Genomic DNA, 18,436 nt, shown 5'->3' with positions numbered 1-18,436 from the left:
CTCCCCTGGTTAATGTGGACAGTCACCTGGATCCCAGCTGACGACTGTCCGGTGCCGCACAGACGAAAGTTAGCGCTGGGGGAGATGCTGTTCTTGAGAGAAATGTTGGACGGTGAACCCTGCACCCCTCCCTCGTGTGGATCTCTGGGGTTTCACTGCCGAGTGGGTTATCAGTTTTAATATTGATATTGTTTATGATTATGATTGTCACATCACAGGAAGCAGCATCTCCCCTATGGTCTCTTGTCGATACTCTCACTGTCTCAGTGAAACAGCCGGTATAATCAAAGACCTACCCAATCCGGACAGTCTCCCTTCTCCCCTCCCCATCAGGCAGAAAATACAAAAGCCTGAAAGCATGTACCACAGGCTCAGAGACAGCTTCTATCACACTGTTATAGACTATTGAACAGACCTCTTGTACAATAATATGGACTCTTGGTGCACAATTGACCTTGTTATGATCTTGCACTTTATTGTTGACCTGCACTGCACTTTCTGTGTAGCTGTTACACTTTATTCTGCATTGTTACTGTTTTACCGTGATCTACCTCAATGCACTGTGTCATGATCTGATCTGTATGAACACTCTGCAAGACAAGCTTTTCACTGTATCTCCGTACTTGTGACAATAATACACCAAAACCAGTAATAGACCAATACAAGTCAGGGGGAACTGAGGGGGAATTTCTTCACTCAGAGGGTGGTGAGAGTGTGGAATGAGCTGCCAGTGGAAGTGTTGGATGTGGGTTTGATTGTAACATTGAAGAGAAGTTTGAAGAAGTATATCATCAGGTTTTAGATGGGGAAAATGTTTCCTGATCTCTGCCCTACCTGGACCCCATGTTTGTCTGAACAAGCCTCCCTTCATTTGACACAAGGATCTCATACCACCTGGGCCATGGTATCTGCTCACAACTACCACTGGGCAGGAGGTGCAGGAGACTGAAGTTCCAGACTGTGGTGCAATGGTAGAGTTGTCCCTGTACCATGACTTACCTGAGAATTCTTGCTCTCATAGATTCTCTACTTGTTGCCTGAAGGTTACTTGAAGTGTTGGACAAAAGTACAGCTGACCTGGTGGTTCTGTTCACCTCCTACATCGAGATGCTGTCCTCCTGCAAGACAGCAATGGTGCTGGTGGACAAGGACTGTCCAGCTGGCTGTGCCGTCGCCATCGCCTCGGACCGCTGCTCTGTCCACCTGATGCTGAAGGTAAGCTGATCTCAACACCACCTCCCTGACACAGTCCTTCCGGAGATGCTGCCTGACCCCACTGAAAGTTCCTCCAGTATCTTATGAAGAGGACCTGATTGGGAAGTCAACATCCCTGAACCTGGAGATGCTGCCCATCTCAATTCCCATTTTGGAGATAATATTCCACCGCCCAGGACATGGCATGGTTCTTGTTGGCCGTGTCTTTGTGGGTTCATGGTATGGTTTTTGGAATGTCTGTTTTTACTCTGTTTCTTTGTCACCAGCACCACAAAGCTTCTCGCCTTGTAGTTACCAGTGTTGGATCAGGGGATGATATTGTCACAGATGGTTCAATGGAAATCAGGAATGAGTCACAAATCTTGTGGTTACATCCATTTTATTAGATATTCATAACAAAGAATTAAGTTGATTGGCTGGTTAAATAAGTTTGTTGCATTGGCCTTTGTTAGTTGGTGGATTGAGTTCAAGAGCCGCAAGGTACTATTGCAGCTCTATAAAACTGTGGTGAGACCACTCTTAAAAAAATATTGTGGTCATTTCTGGTCGCCTGAATATAGGAAGAATGACAAAGATTTAGAGAGGGTGCAGAAGAGATTTATGGGAATGCTGCCTGGATTAGAGAGTGTGTCTAATGAGGATGGATTAAGTGAGCTAGGGGCTTTGCTTTTATGAGCCAAGGTGGATGAGTGGATTCCTGCGGGTTAGATTGATATTAAAATCATTTTTTAAAATTGGATCGAAAGGGCAGGCAGGTATACAGAGGCATTGGAGTGGGTCTGTTGATAAAAAAAAATGAAATTGAATACTTAGAAATGAAATAAAGATGTGCAATCATTGTACATTGTTATGAAACTGCAAGGGTAAAAAGACCCTGATGGAAGTTATATACAGGCCTCTGAACAGTAGCCAGGATGTGAGATATAAATTGAAATGGGAGATAGAAAAGGCATGTAAGAATAGGGCAATGTTACGATAGTTATGGGGGATTTCAATATGCAGGTAGAGTGGAAAAATCAGGTTGCTGATGGATGCCAAGAGAGGAATTTGTAGAATGCCTCTGAGATGGGTTTTTAGAGAAGCTTGAGATTGAGGACAGTAGGGGAAAGACAATGTGGACATGGTGGAGGATTACAAGTACCTGGGGGTATGAGTGGACAATAAACTGGACTGGTCAAAGAACACTGAGGCTGTCTACAAGAACGGTCAGAGGCGTCTCTATTTCCTGAGGAGACTGAGGTCTTTTAACATCTGCCGGATGATGCTGAGGATGTTCTACGAGTTTGTGGTGGCCAGTGCTATCATGTTTGCTGTTTTGTGCTGGGGCAGCAGGCGGAGGGTAGCAGACACCAACAGAATCAACAAACTCATTCGTAAGGCCAGTGATGTTGTGGGGGTGGAACTGGACTCTCTGACGGTGGTGTCTGAAAAGAGGTTGCTTTTGCATGCCATCTTGGACAACAACTCCCATCCACTCCATAATGTACTGGTTAGGCACAGGAGTACGTTCAGCCAGAGACTCATTCCACCAAGATGTAACACTGAACATCATAGGAAGTCATTTCTACCTGTGGCCATCAAACTTTACAACTCCTCCCTCGGAGCGTCAGACACCCTGAGCCAATAGGCGGGTCCTGGACTTATTTTTTCCACTTGGCATGATTAACTTATTATTATTTAATTATTTATGGTTTTATATTACTATATTTCTTCACTATTCTTCGTGGTGCGGCTGTAACGAAACCCAATTTCCCTGGGATCAATAAAGTATGTCTGTTTGTCTGTCTGTAATTCTGGATTGGGTGTTGTGTAATGAACCGGATATGATTAGGGAGGTTAAAGTAAAGGAACCCTTGGGAGGCAATGATCATAATAAGATAGAATTCACCCAGCAGTTTGAAAGGGTTAAGTATGAGGAGTGTTTCATGGCTCTGGGCTTGTACTCATTGCAACTCAGTAGAATGAGGGGGGATCTCATTGAAACCTATCCAATATTGAAAAGGCCAGGATAGGGGGGATGGACTGAATGGCCTAATTCTGCTCCTATGTCTTATGGTATAAAATGTCAGCACCCTCACCCCAACCTCACACACCTCACCGGGTACAGGGTTCCTCTGTCCTCACCTACTACGCCACCAGCCTCTGTGTCCAGCACAGAAGTGCTCCGTAAATTCTGCCATCTCCAACAGGATCCCACCAAGTACATTTTCCCTCTCCCCCACTTTCTGTTTTCCACAGGGATCACTCCCTAAATGACTCACTTGTCCATTTGTCCCTCCCCACTGATATCCTTCCTGACAGTTATCCTTGCAACTGAACAACTGCTACACCTGTCCCTACACCTCCTCCCTCACCACCATTCAGGACCCCACACAGTCCTTCCAGGTGAGGCAACACTTCATCTGAGAGTCTGTTGGGATCATCTAACGTATCTGGTGCTTGTGGTGTGGCCTCCTGTGTATCATTGTGACCCGACATGGATTGAGAGACCACTTCGCTGAGCAGCGATGCTCCATCCGCCAGAAAAAGCAGGATCTCCCAGAGGCCACCCATTTTAATTCCACTTCCCATTCCCATTCCGTCATGTCTGTCGATGATCTCCTCTACTGCTGCGATGAGGCCACACTCAAGCTGAAGGAGCAACACCTTATATTCCACCTGGGTAGCCTCCAACCTGATGGCATGAAAACTGGTCTCTCAAACTTCCAGTAATGCCCACCTCCCCCTACACCACACGTCTCCTTCACCATTCCTCATTCGGGTTTCCCTCTCTCGCCTTATCTCATTATGTTCCTATCTCCTCCCTCTGGTGCTCCTCCCCTTCCCTTTCTTCCACAGCCTTCTCTCCTCTCCGATCAGATTCCCCCTTCTCCAGCCTTTATCTCTTTCACCAATTGACTTACCGGCTCTTTACTTCACCCCTCCCCCCTTCCCGTTTTCACCTATCACTACTTCCTTATTTCTCCCACCCCTCCCCCCACCTTCTCCCTCTGACCTCATCCTTTTCTCTCCAGTCCTGATGAAGGGTCTCGATTCGAAACATCGACTGCTGACTCTTTTCCACAGATGCTGCCTGGCTTGTTGAGTTTCACCAGCATTTTGTGTGTGTTGCCAACTAAACTAACCTCTTCTGTCTACACAATGTCCAAATCTTCCATTGTCCTCACATTCCCGTAAACAGAACGTTTTTGGAAGGTAGGAGGAAACTCACGCAGTCAGGGGAAAAACGTACAAACTCCTCACAGACAGCGGTGGGAATTGAACCTGATTGACGATTGCTGAACTCTGGGTCTGTAATACCGTTACACTAACTGCTACGTTCCCGTGCCATCCCCATCATGGAACCACTTTCGCCAGGACTGTCATGGAAGGCAGTTCAACAACAAGGAGATTTAGTGGGTGGGCAATACATGCTGGTCTTATCAAAGCAAAAACTGAATGATTTCTTTAAAAAAAGATTGTATTGGAAGATATCTTGTACCATGTGTAAACACTGGAGATGGTGGCAATCCAGAGCAACAGGCACAAAATTATTGTTACAATAAGGATCTCTAAAAAAAACCTGTAAATAAATAGTCCAAAAAGTGAAGAAAATATTGAACAGATAAACACAAGCAATTCTGCAGATGCTGGAAATTCAGAGCAACAGACACAAAATGCTGGAGGAACTCAGCAGGTCAGGCGGCATCCATGGAAATGAATGAAGATTTGAAATTTGAGGCCAATGCCGGTCCTGATGAAGGGTCTCGGCAAGAAATGTCGACTCTTTATTCCCTTCCATCGATACCCCCTGACCTGCTGAATTCCTCTAACACTTTGTGTATGTTCACACAGTGCTAGAGTAGGGGTTCCCAAATTTTTTTATGCCACGGACCCCTACCATTAACTGAGGCGTCTGTGAACCCCAGGTTGGGAACCCCTGTCCTGGAGGAACTATCTCACACTTTGTGTGGTTCAATGACGTGTCTTCTGAGGCAAGAAAGGAGAAACATCCATGTTTGGTGTTTTCAATCTGCTTCCAAGTGATACTATAAACTGAATTGCTGTCAGTTGGTTCTGCTGATGTGAATTATTATTTTACTTTGCAGAGTTATTAACTGATAACATTTGTTGCAAAAAGTGGGTTTGACCAGATGATCACAAATGAGAGAATCCGCAGATACAAAATGTAGGCAGGAATATATAGATATATCCCTCTTCTTCTCCCTCTCCCTCGCTCTCTCTCTCTCCCCCTCTCTCTCCCCCTCTCTCTGCCCCTGCCCCTCCCTCTGCCTTCCATCCCCTCTTCCCCCCCACTCCCTCTCTCACACCATTTATACATGGTGAGACCTGGCAGTGTGATCAGTTGTCTTACAGCCTTGGGCAAGAAGCTGTTTCGCATCCTTACAGTGCTTGTCCTAATGGTACAGTAACTCCAGCCTGCTGGTTAATGATATTGTTGGATGGATGGGAGGATCATTAACAATGCTAAAGGCCTGACGTTTGCAGCACTCTATCAGGTAGGACCCCACCACCGAGGACATTCCCTCTTCTCATTGTTATCACCGGCAAGGAAGCCTGAAGGTGCACACTCAGCGATTCAGGTACAGCTTCTTCCCCTTTCCCATCCAATATCTGCAATATTTTGTAGATATTCATATCCTATATGGACATTGAACCCTTGAACACTACCTCACTATATTTTCCATTTCTATTTTTTTGCATTACTTATTTTAGCTTTTATTTAATATTTATATTTACTGAAATTCGGTGTTTTTCTCTATATTTATGTATCATGTATTTCATTGTACTGCTGCTGTAAAATTAACAGATTTCATGACATATGCCGGTGATATTAAACCTGATTCTGATAACTATCTCTGATGAATGGAATAGAGACCCCGATGATACTCTCAGCGGTCCTCGCAATCCTTTGTGGGGACTTGTGGACAGATTCCCGAACCAGACGGTGATGCAGCTGGTCAGGACACTCAAATTTCAAAGTTCAAGTTCAAAGTACTGTGGTGACCCACTTTCTGCGCAGGCGAACCGGCTCACAAATAGCCCGCGCGCGGGGAGAGACTTTGGTAATGCACCTCTGACGTCATTTCCACCCGGAGAGGGTGGGAACTACGGATTAAAAGCCAGCGCTGCGAAGTTTGAATGAACTAGTCTCGAGTGCAATTTACAGACTGTGTGTCATTATTGCTAGCTCTGTATGTAGCACATCGCTACATTGGTGACCCCGACGGTCCAAACGGGATTTGGACCAAAGATGACCGACTCTTCATCTGTTCACGAAAACTACCAACTTTCTGGTCGCTGCGACCACGCGTGTGGTTTGACCAAGCAGAAGCCCAGTTCCAGATTTGGCAGATATCTTCTGATTCCACGCGTTACTATTACGTGGTGAGCGCCCTTGACCAGGAGACGGCCGCCCAGGTTGCGGATTTCATACAGTCACCCCTGGAAGGCAAATATGCAGCATTCAAAGCTCTGCTCATAGGGTCCTTTGGCATCTCATGGCGTGAGCGGGGTGCCTGCTTGCTGCACCTGGATGGTTTGGGAGACAGGCCGCCGTCAGCATTGATGAACGAGATGTTGGCCTTGGCTGAAGGACACAAGCCCTGCCTCATGTTTGAGCAGGCGTTCCTAGAGCAGCTGCCCGAGGACATACATCTGCTGCTGGCCAACGCAGATTTCAGTGACCCCCGGAAGGTGGCGGCCCGGGCAGACGTGCTGTGGAAAGCCAAGAGGGAGAGCATGGCATCCGTCGGTCAGATTACCAAGCCACGCGCCCAACAGCAGACCAGACCAGGCCCGCTAATGGCTATGGCAGCTGGCCACAACCAGTCGGGACGCCACTTCTTGGTCAACACCGGAGCAGAAATCAGTGTCTTACCCCCAACGTGGTATGACACCCGCAACAGGAAGACAGGACCCACCCTGAGGGCCGCAAACAGCAGCACGATACCTGCACAGTGCAGCTGCAGTTCGGCGCCAGCCGGTTCACGTGGGACTTCACACTGGCTGCAGTGGCCCAACTGCTCCTGGGGGCAGACTTCTTGTGAGCTCACAGCCTGCTGGTCGACTTGCAAGGGAAAAGACTGGTACATGCCAAGACTTTCCAGACGTTCTCCCTGGGTGAAGCCAAGTTGCCGGCCCCACACCTGGACTCCATCACGCTGTCGGACAACGAATTCACCAGAATCCTGGCAGACTTTCCATCGATTCTGGCACCACAGTTCACGGCAGCCATGCCCAGACATAGGGTTCAGCACCATATCCCGACCCAGGGACCACCCCTCCACGCCTGTGCACAAAGGCTCCCCCCGGACAAGCTCCACCTAGCGAAGGAGAAGTTCAAGAGGATGGAGGAATTGGGGATCGTACGGAGGTCTGACAGACCATGGGCCTCCCCCCTGCACATGGTGCCCAAAGCAGCGGCGACTACCGCAGACTGAACGAGGCTACAACTCCAGACCGCTACCCCGTGCCGCACATACAGGACTTTGCAGCAAACCTGCATGGGGCAAGCATCTTTTCCAAAGTAGACCTCGTCCGGGGACACCATCAAATCCCGGTGCACCCTGAAGACATCCCCAAAACAGCACTCATCACCCCGTTCGGCCTGTTCGAGTTCCTCCGAATGCCGTTCGGCCTGAAGAATGCTGCACAGACGTTTCAGCGGTTAATGGGCGCGACCTGGACTTCGCTTTCATTTATTTGGACGACATTCACATAGCCAGCAGCAGTCGTCAGGAGCATCTGTCCCACCTCGTCAACTCTACGCCCGACTGAGTGAATACGGCCTGACAATCAACCGCCCTCACGGTGGACGCATCCGACACAGCAGTCGGTGGGGTGCTGGAGCAGCTCATCGAGGGGCGCTGGCAACCCCTGGCGTTCTTCAGCAAGCACCTACGACCACCCGAACTCAAGTACAGTGCTTTCGACTGGGAGCTGTTGGCACTGTATCTGGCAATCCGGCATTTCAGGTACTTCTTAGAAGGCAGGCCGTTCACCGCGTTCACGGACCACAAACCGTTGACCTTCGCGTTCACGAAGGTGTCCGATCCCTGGTCAGCTCGCCAGCAGCGACATCTGTCCTACATCTCCGAGTACACGACGGACATCCAGCATGTCTCGGGAAAGGACAACGTCGTGGCGGACACACTCTCCAGACCAGCTGTCCAGGCCCTGTCCCTGGGGGCGGACTATGCAGCACTGGCGGAGGCGCAGCAGGCAGACGACGAGATGCCCAGCTACAGGACCGCAGTCTCGGGTTTGCAGCTGCAAGACTTCCTCGTAGGCCCAGGTGAGAGGACCCTCCTGTGCGACGTGGCTACCGGCCAACCTCGCCCCATCGTCCCGGCAGCCTGGAGGCGGCGAGTTTTCAACTCCATACGGTTTGGCGCACCCATCTATCAGGCCAACCGTCTGCCGGTCTCCAGCAAGTTCACGTGGCACGGACTTCACAAACAGGTCAGTGAATGGGCCAGAACGTGCGCGCAGTGCCAAACAGCCAAGGTGCAGCGGCACACTAAAAGCCCCACCGCAGCAGTTTGAACCCACCCACCGGAGGTTCGACCACATTCATGTGGATATCATGGGCCCCCTACCAGTGTCCCGAGGAGCGCGGTACCTCCTAACTATGGTAGACCGGTTCATGAGGTGGCCAGAGGCGGTCCTGCTCACCGACACATCTGCCGATTCCTGCGCCTGAGCACTGATTGCAACCTGGGAAGCGCGCTTCGGGGTACCGGCCCACATTACCTCCGACAGAGGCGCCCAGTTCACCTCCAGCCTGTGGTCGGCTGTGGCCAGCCTGTTGGGAACGCAGCTACACCACACTACTGCGTACCACCCACAGTCGAAAGGACTGGTGGAACGCTTCCACCGTCACTTGAAGTCGGCTCTCATGGCCCACCTGAGAGGGCCTAACTGGGTGCACGAGCTTCCCTGGGTCCTGCTTGGAACTCGCACAGCGCCCAAAGAGGATCCGCACACCTTGTCGGCCGAGTTGGTGTACGGCGCACCCCTGGTCGTCCCAGGAGAGTTCATACCAGCCCCAATGGGGCAAGAAGAAAAACCTGCAGCAGTCCTGGACAGACTACGCGAAAGGCTCGGCAACCTGGCCCCCGTACCGACTTCACAGCACGGATGGACCCCGACCCATGTACCCAAAGACCTGCAGGACTGTAAGTTTGTGTTTGTACGAAGGGGCGCACACCGGGCACGAGGGGCTGTTCAAAGTGATCAACAACAACGGGTCCACGTACGTTCTAGACATTGGGGGGAGAGAGGAGGTTTTCACGGTGGACCGACTCAAACCGGCCCATGTGGACTTGGCACAGCCGGTCGAGGTTCAGGCACCGCGGCGCAGAGGCAGACCTCCCAAACAGAGACTGACCCAGACTGTGGACATTGTGAGGTGTATCGCTGGTTCTGGGGGGGGGGGGGGGGGGGTGGCGGGTGGTATGTGGTGACCCACTTTCTGCGCAGGCGAAATGGCTCACAAATAGCCCGCGCGCGGGGAGAGATTTTGGTAATACACCTCTGATGTCATTTCCGCCCGGAGAGGGCGGGAACTACGGATTAAAAGCCAGCGCCTCGAAGTTTGAATAAACTAGTCTCAAGTGTAATTTACAGTCTGTGTGTCGTTATTCCTAGCTCTGTATGTGGCACGTCGCTACAGTACATACATTATCAGTGTGTATACAGTATACAACCTTGAGATTCGACTTCTTGCAGGCGGCCACAAAATAAAACACAACAGAACCGATTAAAGAAAAACCTCACAAGTAGATCACCGAGTGCAGTGGAACAAAGGTATCAGGGAATACAGATCCATAATTCATTGAAAGTGGTGGAACAGATTGGTCGGGTTGTTAAGAAAGCTTTTGCCACTCTGGGCTTTGTAAATCAAAGTACTGAGTGCAGGAGATGGGTTGATATATTGAAGATGCAGAAGACGCTGGTGAGGCCTAATTAGGAGCATTCTGTGCAGTTGTCAACAGGAAACATGCAAATAATATTGAAAGAGTACAGAAAAAATTACAAAGGATGGTGATTTCACATGCTTTCTTTTATAAACTGTGAAGGCAGTGTGAGGACGAATAACCGGAGCGATTCTCCCGCCTGCTGGCCGCACAGGGCAATGCACCTTCTCCAGTCTCCCAGGGTTGAGACAGTCTCCCAAAAGCACGTCCTCCTGCAGCCTGGAACACACCAGTTGGGAACATTCCCGTAAGGGAAGGCGGCATGCACAAATTTGGAAGAGGTCGGATCAGACGGGTCATTAGGAGCTTGCCGTGGATTATGGGGGCATGTCTGGGAAGGTGAAATGGTGATGGGCAAAATGGGGGAGGGGTTCAGTGATTTGTTTTGGCGACGGTCTGGTGATTGGGAATATCATTCGGGAAGTGTGTGCGTTACCAGGTGGATGACGGGTGAACCCGGAAGATGAAGCTCAGTCCAGCTGAATGGAGGAGATGCCAGACACGTGATTGGGGCAAGGAGTGGGGAGGGGGCGGGTGCTGACGATCAGTAAAGTGAAAGAAGACCCCCACGTTGTGAAAAGTAGACAGTCGAGACTCTCCAACAACTTCAGAAGTCAGGTGGAGCCTCTACACCGATAACAAGGAAAGACTTACGCCTTCCAGTCTAAACCAGCCTCAATAACCTTGTGTTACTGTATGTGTGGTAGAAGTGTGTCAGCGTCTGTCAAACACATTCGGCACCAGCGGGCTTTGCTGTACAGGAGGGGGAGGTCGATGAAGGACATCACTGTGGGCGCTTGGCCCAATTTTCTGCATCCTTCAGTATGACAGGAGGAGGAGTATAGGAAACTGATACAGGACTTTGTGATATGGTGCAACTCAAACTACCTGCGTCTCAATATCACCAAGACCAAGGAGATGGTGGTGGACTTTAGGAGATCTAGGCCTCATATGGAGCCAGTGATCATTAATGGAGAATGTGTGGAGCAGGTTAAGACCTACAAGTATCTGGGAGTACAGTTAGACGAGAAGCTAGACTGGACTGCCAACACAGATGCCTTGTGCAGGAAGGCACAGAGTCGACTGTACTTCCTTAGAAGCTTGGCGTCATTCAATGTCTGCAGTGAGATGCTGAAGATGTTCTATAGGTCAGTTGTTGAGAGCGCCCTCTTCTTTGTGGTGGCGTGTTGGGGAGGAAGCATTAAGAAGAAGGACGCCTCACGTCTTAATAAGCTGGTAAGGAGGGCGGGTTCTGTCGTGGGCAAAGTACTGGAGAGTTTAACATCGGTAGCTGAGCGAAGGGCGCTGAGTAGGCTACGGTCAATTATGGAAAACCCTGAACATCCTCTACATAGCACCATCCAGAGACAGAGAAGCAGTTTCAGTGACAGGTTACTGTCGATGCAATGCTCCTCAGACAGGATGAAGAGGTCAATACTCCCCAATGCCATTAGGCTTTACAATTCAACTGCCAGGACTTAAGAACTTTTTTTTAAAGCTATTATTAATGCTTTTTGAGTTAGTGATTTAGATGCATATCATATTATTACTGAGTTAAGTATTGAATGTAATGAGTTTTTTTTGCTACAACAAGTGTATGGGACATTGGAAAAAATGTTGAATTTCCCCATGGGGATGAATAAAGTATCTATCTATCTATCTATCTATCTAAACGATGTTGACTTAGAACTTGATGTTCAAATGCAGATGTGTGCAAGGATCGCCTGCTTGTACAATGAACTTGTGGGTGACCTTGGGGGTCGGCCGGAGGTATTGCTGTTCAAAATTTTCCCAGTGGACCTGGGGACTAGCTCCTCTGTAGGGGAAGACTGTGGGAGACAGGAGTTGGAGATGGACAAGGGCTTTATCCAGTGTAATAAGTGTGTGTTCTGGAAGAATTATTCAGAAGGATCTTCTGGAAGAATCTCTCCCTGCAGTGCCATATAAAAACTGCTCACGAGTCTCAGGGTGAAGATCCCTCAGCCCATGGCCCTGTTTCGGCCTTGAGCCAAAGTTTGGACACAAAGAATGAACTCCATAATGTAGTTCTTCTAATATGGCATCTGGATCCCTGGCTAATCTGCAAAAGCAAAACCAGAGCAGGCCCTCTATTGATCAGGATTGTCCGTGGACATTGTGTCCTAGCTGTCTACGCAAGCCAGGACAGTACAATATAGACAGCAAGCTGTTGCCCATGCAGTAAGCTCCCGTTCTCCACGCGGCTGATGGATCACCGATACAGTTTAGCACCAGTGGCGTCGCAGGAGTTTCCAGTCGGTATTTAACTCAACAAAAGGAGTCCAGCTCTGGATATCTTGCCTGGAGTTTTCTCCAGAAGGCTTCCCCGTGAGTGGTTCGATCACAAGATAACAGGTTTTGAGATCAGATTTCCTGTTCGGTGAGCTGTGAACAATGGCTGATGAGCCCATCTCCCTCAAAGGCTATTAACTCACCTTTGCCCCTTCTCCTGTCAGTAGAAACGGTTCCGACGGGCTTAATAGATAAACCACACATGAATACCTGGATCCAGACTTGTTTGCCAGAGGTTATTTCAGATGTACAGCATTGGGGGTCTTTATTATGAATTATGAAACTATGAGGCAGGAAACTGGAAGCTTAAATTGGGAACAGAAGTTCTCAGGGAAAAGTCGACTGTTGACTCTTTTCCACAGATGTTGCCCATCTCCCTGAATGACGGGTTTTAAGGCGCCATTAACTCGCCTTTGTTCCTTCACCAGTCAGTAGAAACGGTTCCGCCAGGCTTAGTACATAAGCCACATGTGAATGCCCGGATCTAGACTTTTTTGTCAGAGGTTATTGAAGATATAGACTATTGAGGGCATTTAATAGTTTGTGGGAGCTTAAACTCACCGCTCCCACCCCCTGGCTAAGACAAGCTTAAGGAACCGATAATCAGGTTTATTATCTCTGTAATATATTATGTGAAGTGTGTTGTTTTGCAACAGGAGTACAATGCAAAGACATAAAATCACAATGAATTATAAAACAAATGCTGCAATAAAAGGAATAACATAATCAATGGGAATCAGGGGAAACCCCTCCGGGGGCTGGAACAATCCCCGGCACAAAGAAAGTGATTGTGGTGTTTGGAAGCCGATCATCTCAGCCACAGAACATCTCTGCGGGAACTCCTCAGGGCAGAATCCTAGACCCAAACATCCCCAGCTGCTTCATCAATGACCCTTTCATTCCTATTCACGGGTAGGAAGTGACCAAGGAGGACATCAAGAAGTTCATTGTCCCCAAAGGGGCTTAGACAACATTGCAGGGTCAGAGACAACTGAGGAAACTGCAGACAGGGTGTAACACCTCATGCGCCCAGCCGGTGGCGCCGCCACCTCCAAGAGCTATGTTGTCATCTGTCTGGGAGGGGATCCTCACTCCTCATCACTAGGAGGAATCTCAATCGGATTTACAAGACACGCCCGAGTCTGATTGAGAGGTGTTTAAGGCTGGGGGCTGCGTCTGCCAGTTGCTCAGTCTTTGTGCTCTCTCTCTTTGTCAGAATCAACTGCTGGCGTTATTCATTCTCTGTGAATTTACTGACCTGCGGCTGTATTGTGTAAAGTCTGGCCTGGGATCTCGCCTGTGGAAACACCCCTGTGTTCTGTGGAACGACGTCTGATTTTCCCCTGAAGGCTTGGTCCTTGTGAGACAGCTTATCTCAAATCTTTTTGTTATATTCTCTGGGAACTCTGAAACTGCCTGTCTGTTTGGACTCTGAACAAGTGAATGTGGGAAGACGGTTGTGCTGAGCGCCTCTGACTGTTGAAGTAACATTTGAAGACATTTGACCAACACTGTCGCTGACCTCAGTATGTGCGGTTGGGAGACTGTAGGTCTGACACGGTGGTCAGCAGCACAGGAGCGCCGCAGGGAACCGTACTCTCTCCGGTCCTGTTCACCCTGTACACATCAGACTTCCAATATAACTCGGAGTCCTGCCATGTGCAGAAGTTCGCTGATGACACGGCCATAGTGGGGTGTGTAAGGAATGGACAGGAGGAGGAGTATAGGAAACTGATACAGGACTTTGTGATATGGTGCAACTCAAACTACCTGCGTCTCAATATCACCAAGACCAAGGAGATGGTGGTGGACTTTAGGAGATCTAGGCCTCATATGGAGCCAGTGATCATTAATGGAGAATGTGTGGAGCAGGTTAAGACCTACAAGTATCTGGGAGTACAGTTAGACGAGAAGCTAGACTGGACTGCCAACACAGATGCCTTGTGCAGGAAGGCACAGAGTCGACTGTACTTCCTTAGAAGGTTGGCGTCATTCAATGTCTGTAGTGAGATGCTGAAGATGTTCTATAGGTCAGTTGTGGAGAGCGCCCTCTTCTTTGTGCTGGCGTGTTGGGGAGGAAGCATTAAGAAGAGGGACGCCTCACGTCTTAATAAGCTGGTAAGGAAGGCGGGCTCTGTCGTGGGCAAAGTACTGGAGAGTTTAACATCGGTGGCTGAGCGAAGGGCGCTGAGTAGGCTACGGTCAATTATGGAAAACCCTGAACATCCTCTACATAGCACCATCCAGAGACAGAGAAGCAGTTTCAGTGACAGGTTACTATCGATGCAATGCTCCTCAGACAGGATGAAGAGGTCAATACTCCCCAATGCCATTAGGCTTTACAATTCAACTGCCAGGACTTAAGAACTTTTTTTAAGCTATTATTAATGCTTTTTGAGTTAGTGATTTAGATGCATATCATATTATTACTGAGTTAAGTATGTATGTAATTAGTTTTTGCTACAACAAGTGTATGGGACATTGGAAAAAATGTTGAATTTCCCCATGGGGATGAATAAAGTATCTATCTATCTATCTATCTGTCTGCAATTGTACTGAGACCCTCCTACACCCGTTACAGAGTTGCAGCAACTACTACAGTGAACGCGGTGGATTGAGGGAGGAGTACGAGAGGTGTAAAGGCGGCAATTCTCCACAACCATCTTCCGATCTCGGGTCCGCTCCATGGAACAGGATGAGTCCTGTTTACATTTCTTCAAACAAATGTCTCCCGGGGGGGAGGGGGGAGTTCTGTGATTCACAGCCTTATGGAAGAGGAAATGCTCGGTAGCATCCTCACAGACAGACCGACTGAGGATCTGTTGGTCCTTCTATAACGGTCTGTATGACCGAAAGGCCACAGAGTGCACAGCCTCCCGAACGTCCTTTCATCTATCACGCAGGGGTTAGGCAACAGCAAGTGGGAGAGTCTGGACCAGCCACTGACACTGGAAGAGCTCCATCCGATTGGCTTCATCTGTTCCTTTGACTCGAATGAAACTCGCAGCAGTGATGGATTACCGGCTGAGTTGTGCTCGGCTCTGTTGGACTGGATGGGTCCAGACCTGCTGATGTGTACAATGCTATGCTGCTAGCTGGCAGAATGTTGGAATCCGTAAGGAAAGGCATCATTATCGTCATCTACAAGCAGAATGGGAAAGGGATGACATCAAGAGTTGGAGATCCATTTCGCTCTTGAATGTAGACTATAAGAACCTGCTCCATGACATCGCCAACAGAGGCAAGTCTATTCTGGGACAGGTGATCTACCCAGACAAAACCTCTGCTGTACCTGGCAGGATGATCTTCAACAGCTTTGTGCTGCTGAGGGATACTATCACCTTCAAGCAGGACCAAGGGGTGGACGCCTCTTTGGTCAGCTTGGACCAACAGAAAGCCTTTGACAGGATATCACACACATACTTGATGGACGGGCTCTCCAAAATGGGATTTGGGGAGGGAGTCAGGCAATGGATCCAACTGCTCCACACAGATATCAGTAGTGCAGTCAATTCAATGGGTGGGAGACAGCTAGCTTTCCTATCAAGTCTGGAGTCAGGCAAGGTAGCTCACTCTCCCCTGTCTTGTCTGTGTGCTTCAGAGAACACTTTGCAGAATCCACCAGGAAGGAAAAGAGCACAAGAGGACTGACACTGCCGGGTAGTGGAGGGACCCAAATGAACCCCTCCCTGTGCATGAACCATCTTCTACTCAGATCTGAGGTCAGTTCACAGATCCATCAGCATCTTCACCTAGTTTGAGTTGGTATCGGGGCCTGGGTTAACTGCACGAAGAACGAGGCCCTGCTCTTTGGTAACTGGCTCAACTGATCCAGTGTCCTCTTCACCATCAGGTCCGATTACGCAAAGATGCTGGAGACCTGTTTCGGATGGGTTGAGGTCTGTAACAAGATTTGGCTGGAGCGGACTGAGATGGTAAAACATAAATTGAGACTTTGAGGTTGGCGTTCTATGTGGATAACTGGAAACAACCTGGTCATCAGGTGTGAGGTGCTCTCAGGGCTGCTGTACCTGGCGCAGGTGTGACTCACGTCCTGCTCCTCCAGCTTTGGAATCACCCGAACCGTCTTCAGGTTCATCCAGGGTTCCAAGATGGAGCGGATCAGATGGATCACAGCGCACAAGTTCCTGGACAACGGGAGCGAAAACGTCCCAATGTCGTCCTCACTCTGGTAATCACCTTTGTGCATGGCTGCATCAGCCTGTGCATGGAACCTAAATACGTGCTCACCAAGTACCACTACTTAACGAGGTTCCGTTTGTCACCGGTTTTCCAAAAAATGGGTCTGGTGCATTGCCGCACATCGCCCAGTCAGCTGGACAGTGCCACATACCTGTTCTCCATTGAAAAATTAGTCCACACCAACACCTTTGACCACAAGGCCATTAGGCAGTGGTCAGCACGGAACTTCCCACAGACACTGCAGGAGGAGGACTCAATGGACACGGTGAGGTGGTTTCCCTAACAGACTGTTCAAACCTTCTGGCAGAACTCCTCATCGCAGGCCTCACCAATCGGCCTAACCAACAGGTATCAAGAGGCTGAGAGGGTCAGATCATTTCTACCTGCCCAGAACATTATCATCACAACCCGCTGCCCGCGGGACGACTGTAGTGGGGAAGAGACAGTAACTCCACTCTCTGCGGACTGTGGGTTTGTAAAAAGGGTCTGGCGGAACATGAAAGGCCCCGTGTCGCTGCGTGACGAGGACTCTCTGATCTGCGGCTGTTCCCGGGGACACACACGGAGACAAACATCAAGCGCTGCTGACAGATCATCAGCTCGGCGGAAGACGCTCTTTGGTCATCCGGAAACTTGTTGGTATCCCAGCACATCGAGATTTCCGAGGAAGGATTCTGACAACTGGCACATTCCAGGCTGCGGGAGTACGTGCCGAGGGTCGCAGTGAAGCTCGGTGCGGCCATCGCGAGGGCTCGGTGCGGAAGGACCACGTTGTAGGGTTCTTCTCCTACTGGAGAGGGAGGGGTCAGGTGGGGGGAAGCCCCTCAATGATTGTAGTATTTAATATAAAACCGCAAAGTGTCACATGAATGGCAACAGTTCCAGAACAGTATGGGAAACATTGACCATGTTTGTACGGAATGGAAAGGCATGGAGTGGTTTGTCCTTGTAAATGATTTTATTACGAATAAATTATCTTCTGTAAATAACAAAAATAAGCGGGAGACCGGGCCCCACAACACTCAGCCCCCACCCGTCGTGGAAAGAGCCGCAGCTGTAGAAGCCGCCTGTTGAACAGTGTGAGGCTGGGCGGCAATTGGGGAAGCCGGCTCTCTGGAGATGAAGGGGTTCACAGGACAGGCCGAGGGAAACGATTTCCACGCGTGGGCACTGTCTCGAACAGGACAGGACCCTTTATTGGAGCCGGGCCGTACATGGGTGGTCAGGAAACTGCTTCACATGAAGGGCAGTAAAAATCAGGGCTTCATCGAAACACCGAATGTTTTCACCCTGTGATGTATAATGTCCAGTCCTGTGCTTTCTCCTGCAGCCACATCTCGGTCATCGCCCCCGGCATCTGTCTCCTCACAACACAATATTCCGTTCCCATCTCCAGTTTCGTGGCATTAACTTATTTACTAGATGCTGTAAGTTTACACTTAACCACTGTTTTACACCCTAGTCTGACTCTCCTTGGTCCTCGAGCAAAAAATTAGCAGGAGGGAATCAACGGGTCAGGCGGGATCTCCAGATGGAAATCGACAGCCAATGTTTCGAGTTGAGATACTCATCTGAAAACTGTATCGCTTTTCAGGAATTGTCCCTTTCAGTCCTGTCTTGCAATGAACCAGGCTCTTCTCTGTTTCTTTGATATTCTGATTTATATTGTTTCTGATCCCACCCTGATGTAGAAATGGCTGCAATTCTTTCACCTTGAACACTTGCAC

This window comes from Hemitrygon akajei, chromosome 2 (genome assembly GCF_048418815.1).
Source record: "Hemitrygon akajei chromosome 2, sHemAka1.3, whole genome shotgun sequence".
NCBI lineage: Eukaryota > Metazoa > Chordata > Chondrichthyes > Myliobatiformes > Dasyatidae > Hemitrygon > Hemitrygon akajei.
The sequence above is the reverse complement of the archived record's forward strand: the minus strand, read 5'-3'. Positions refer to the sequence as shown.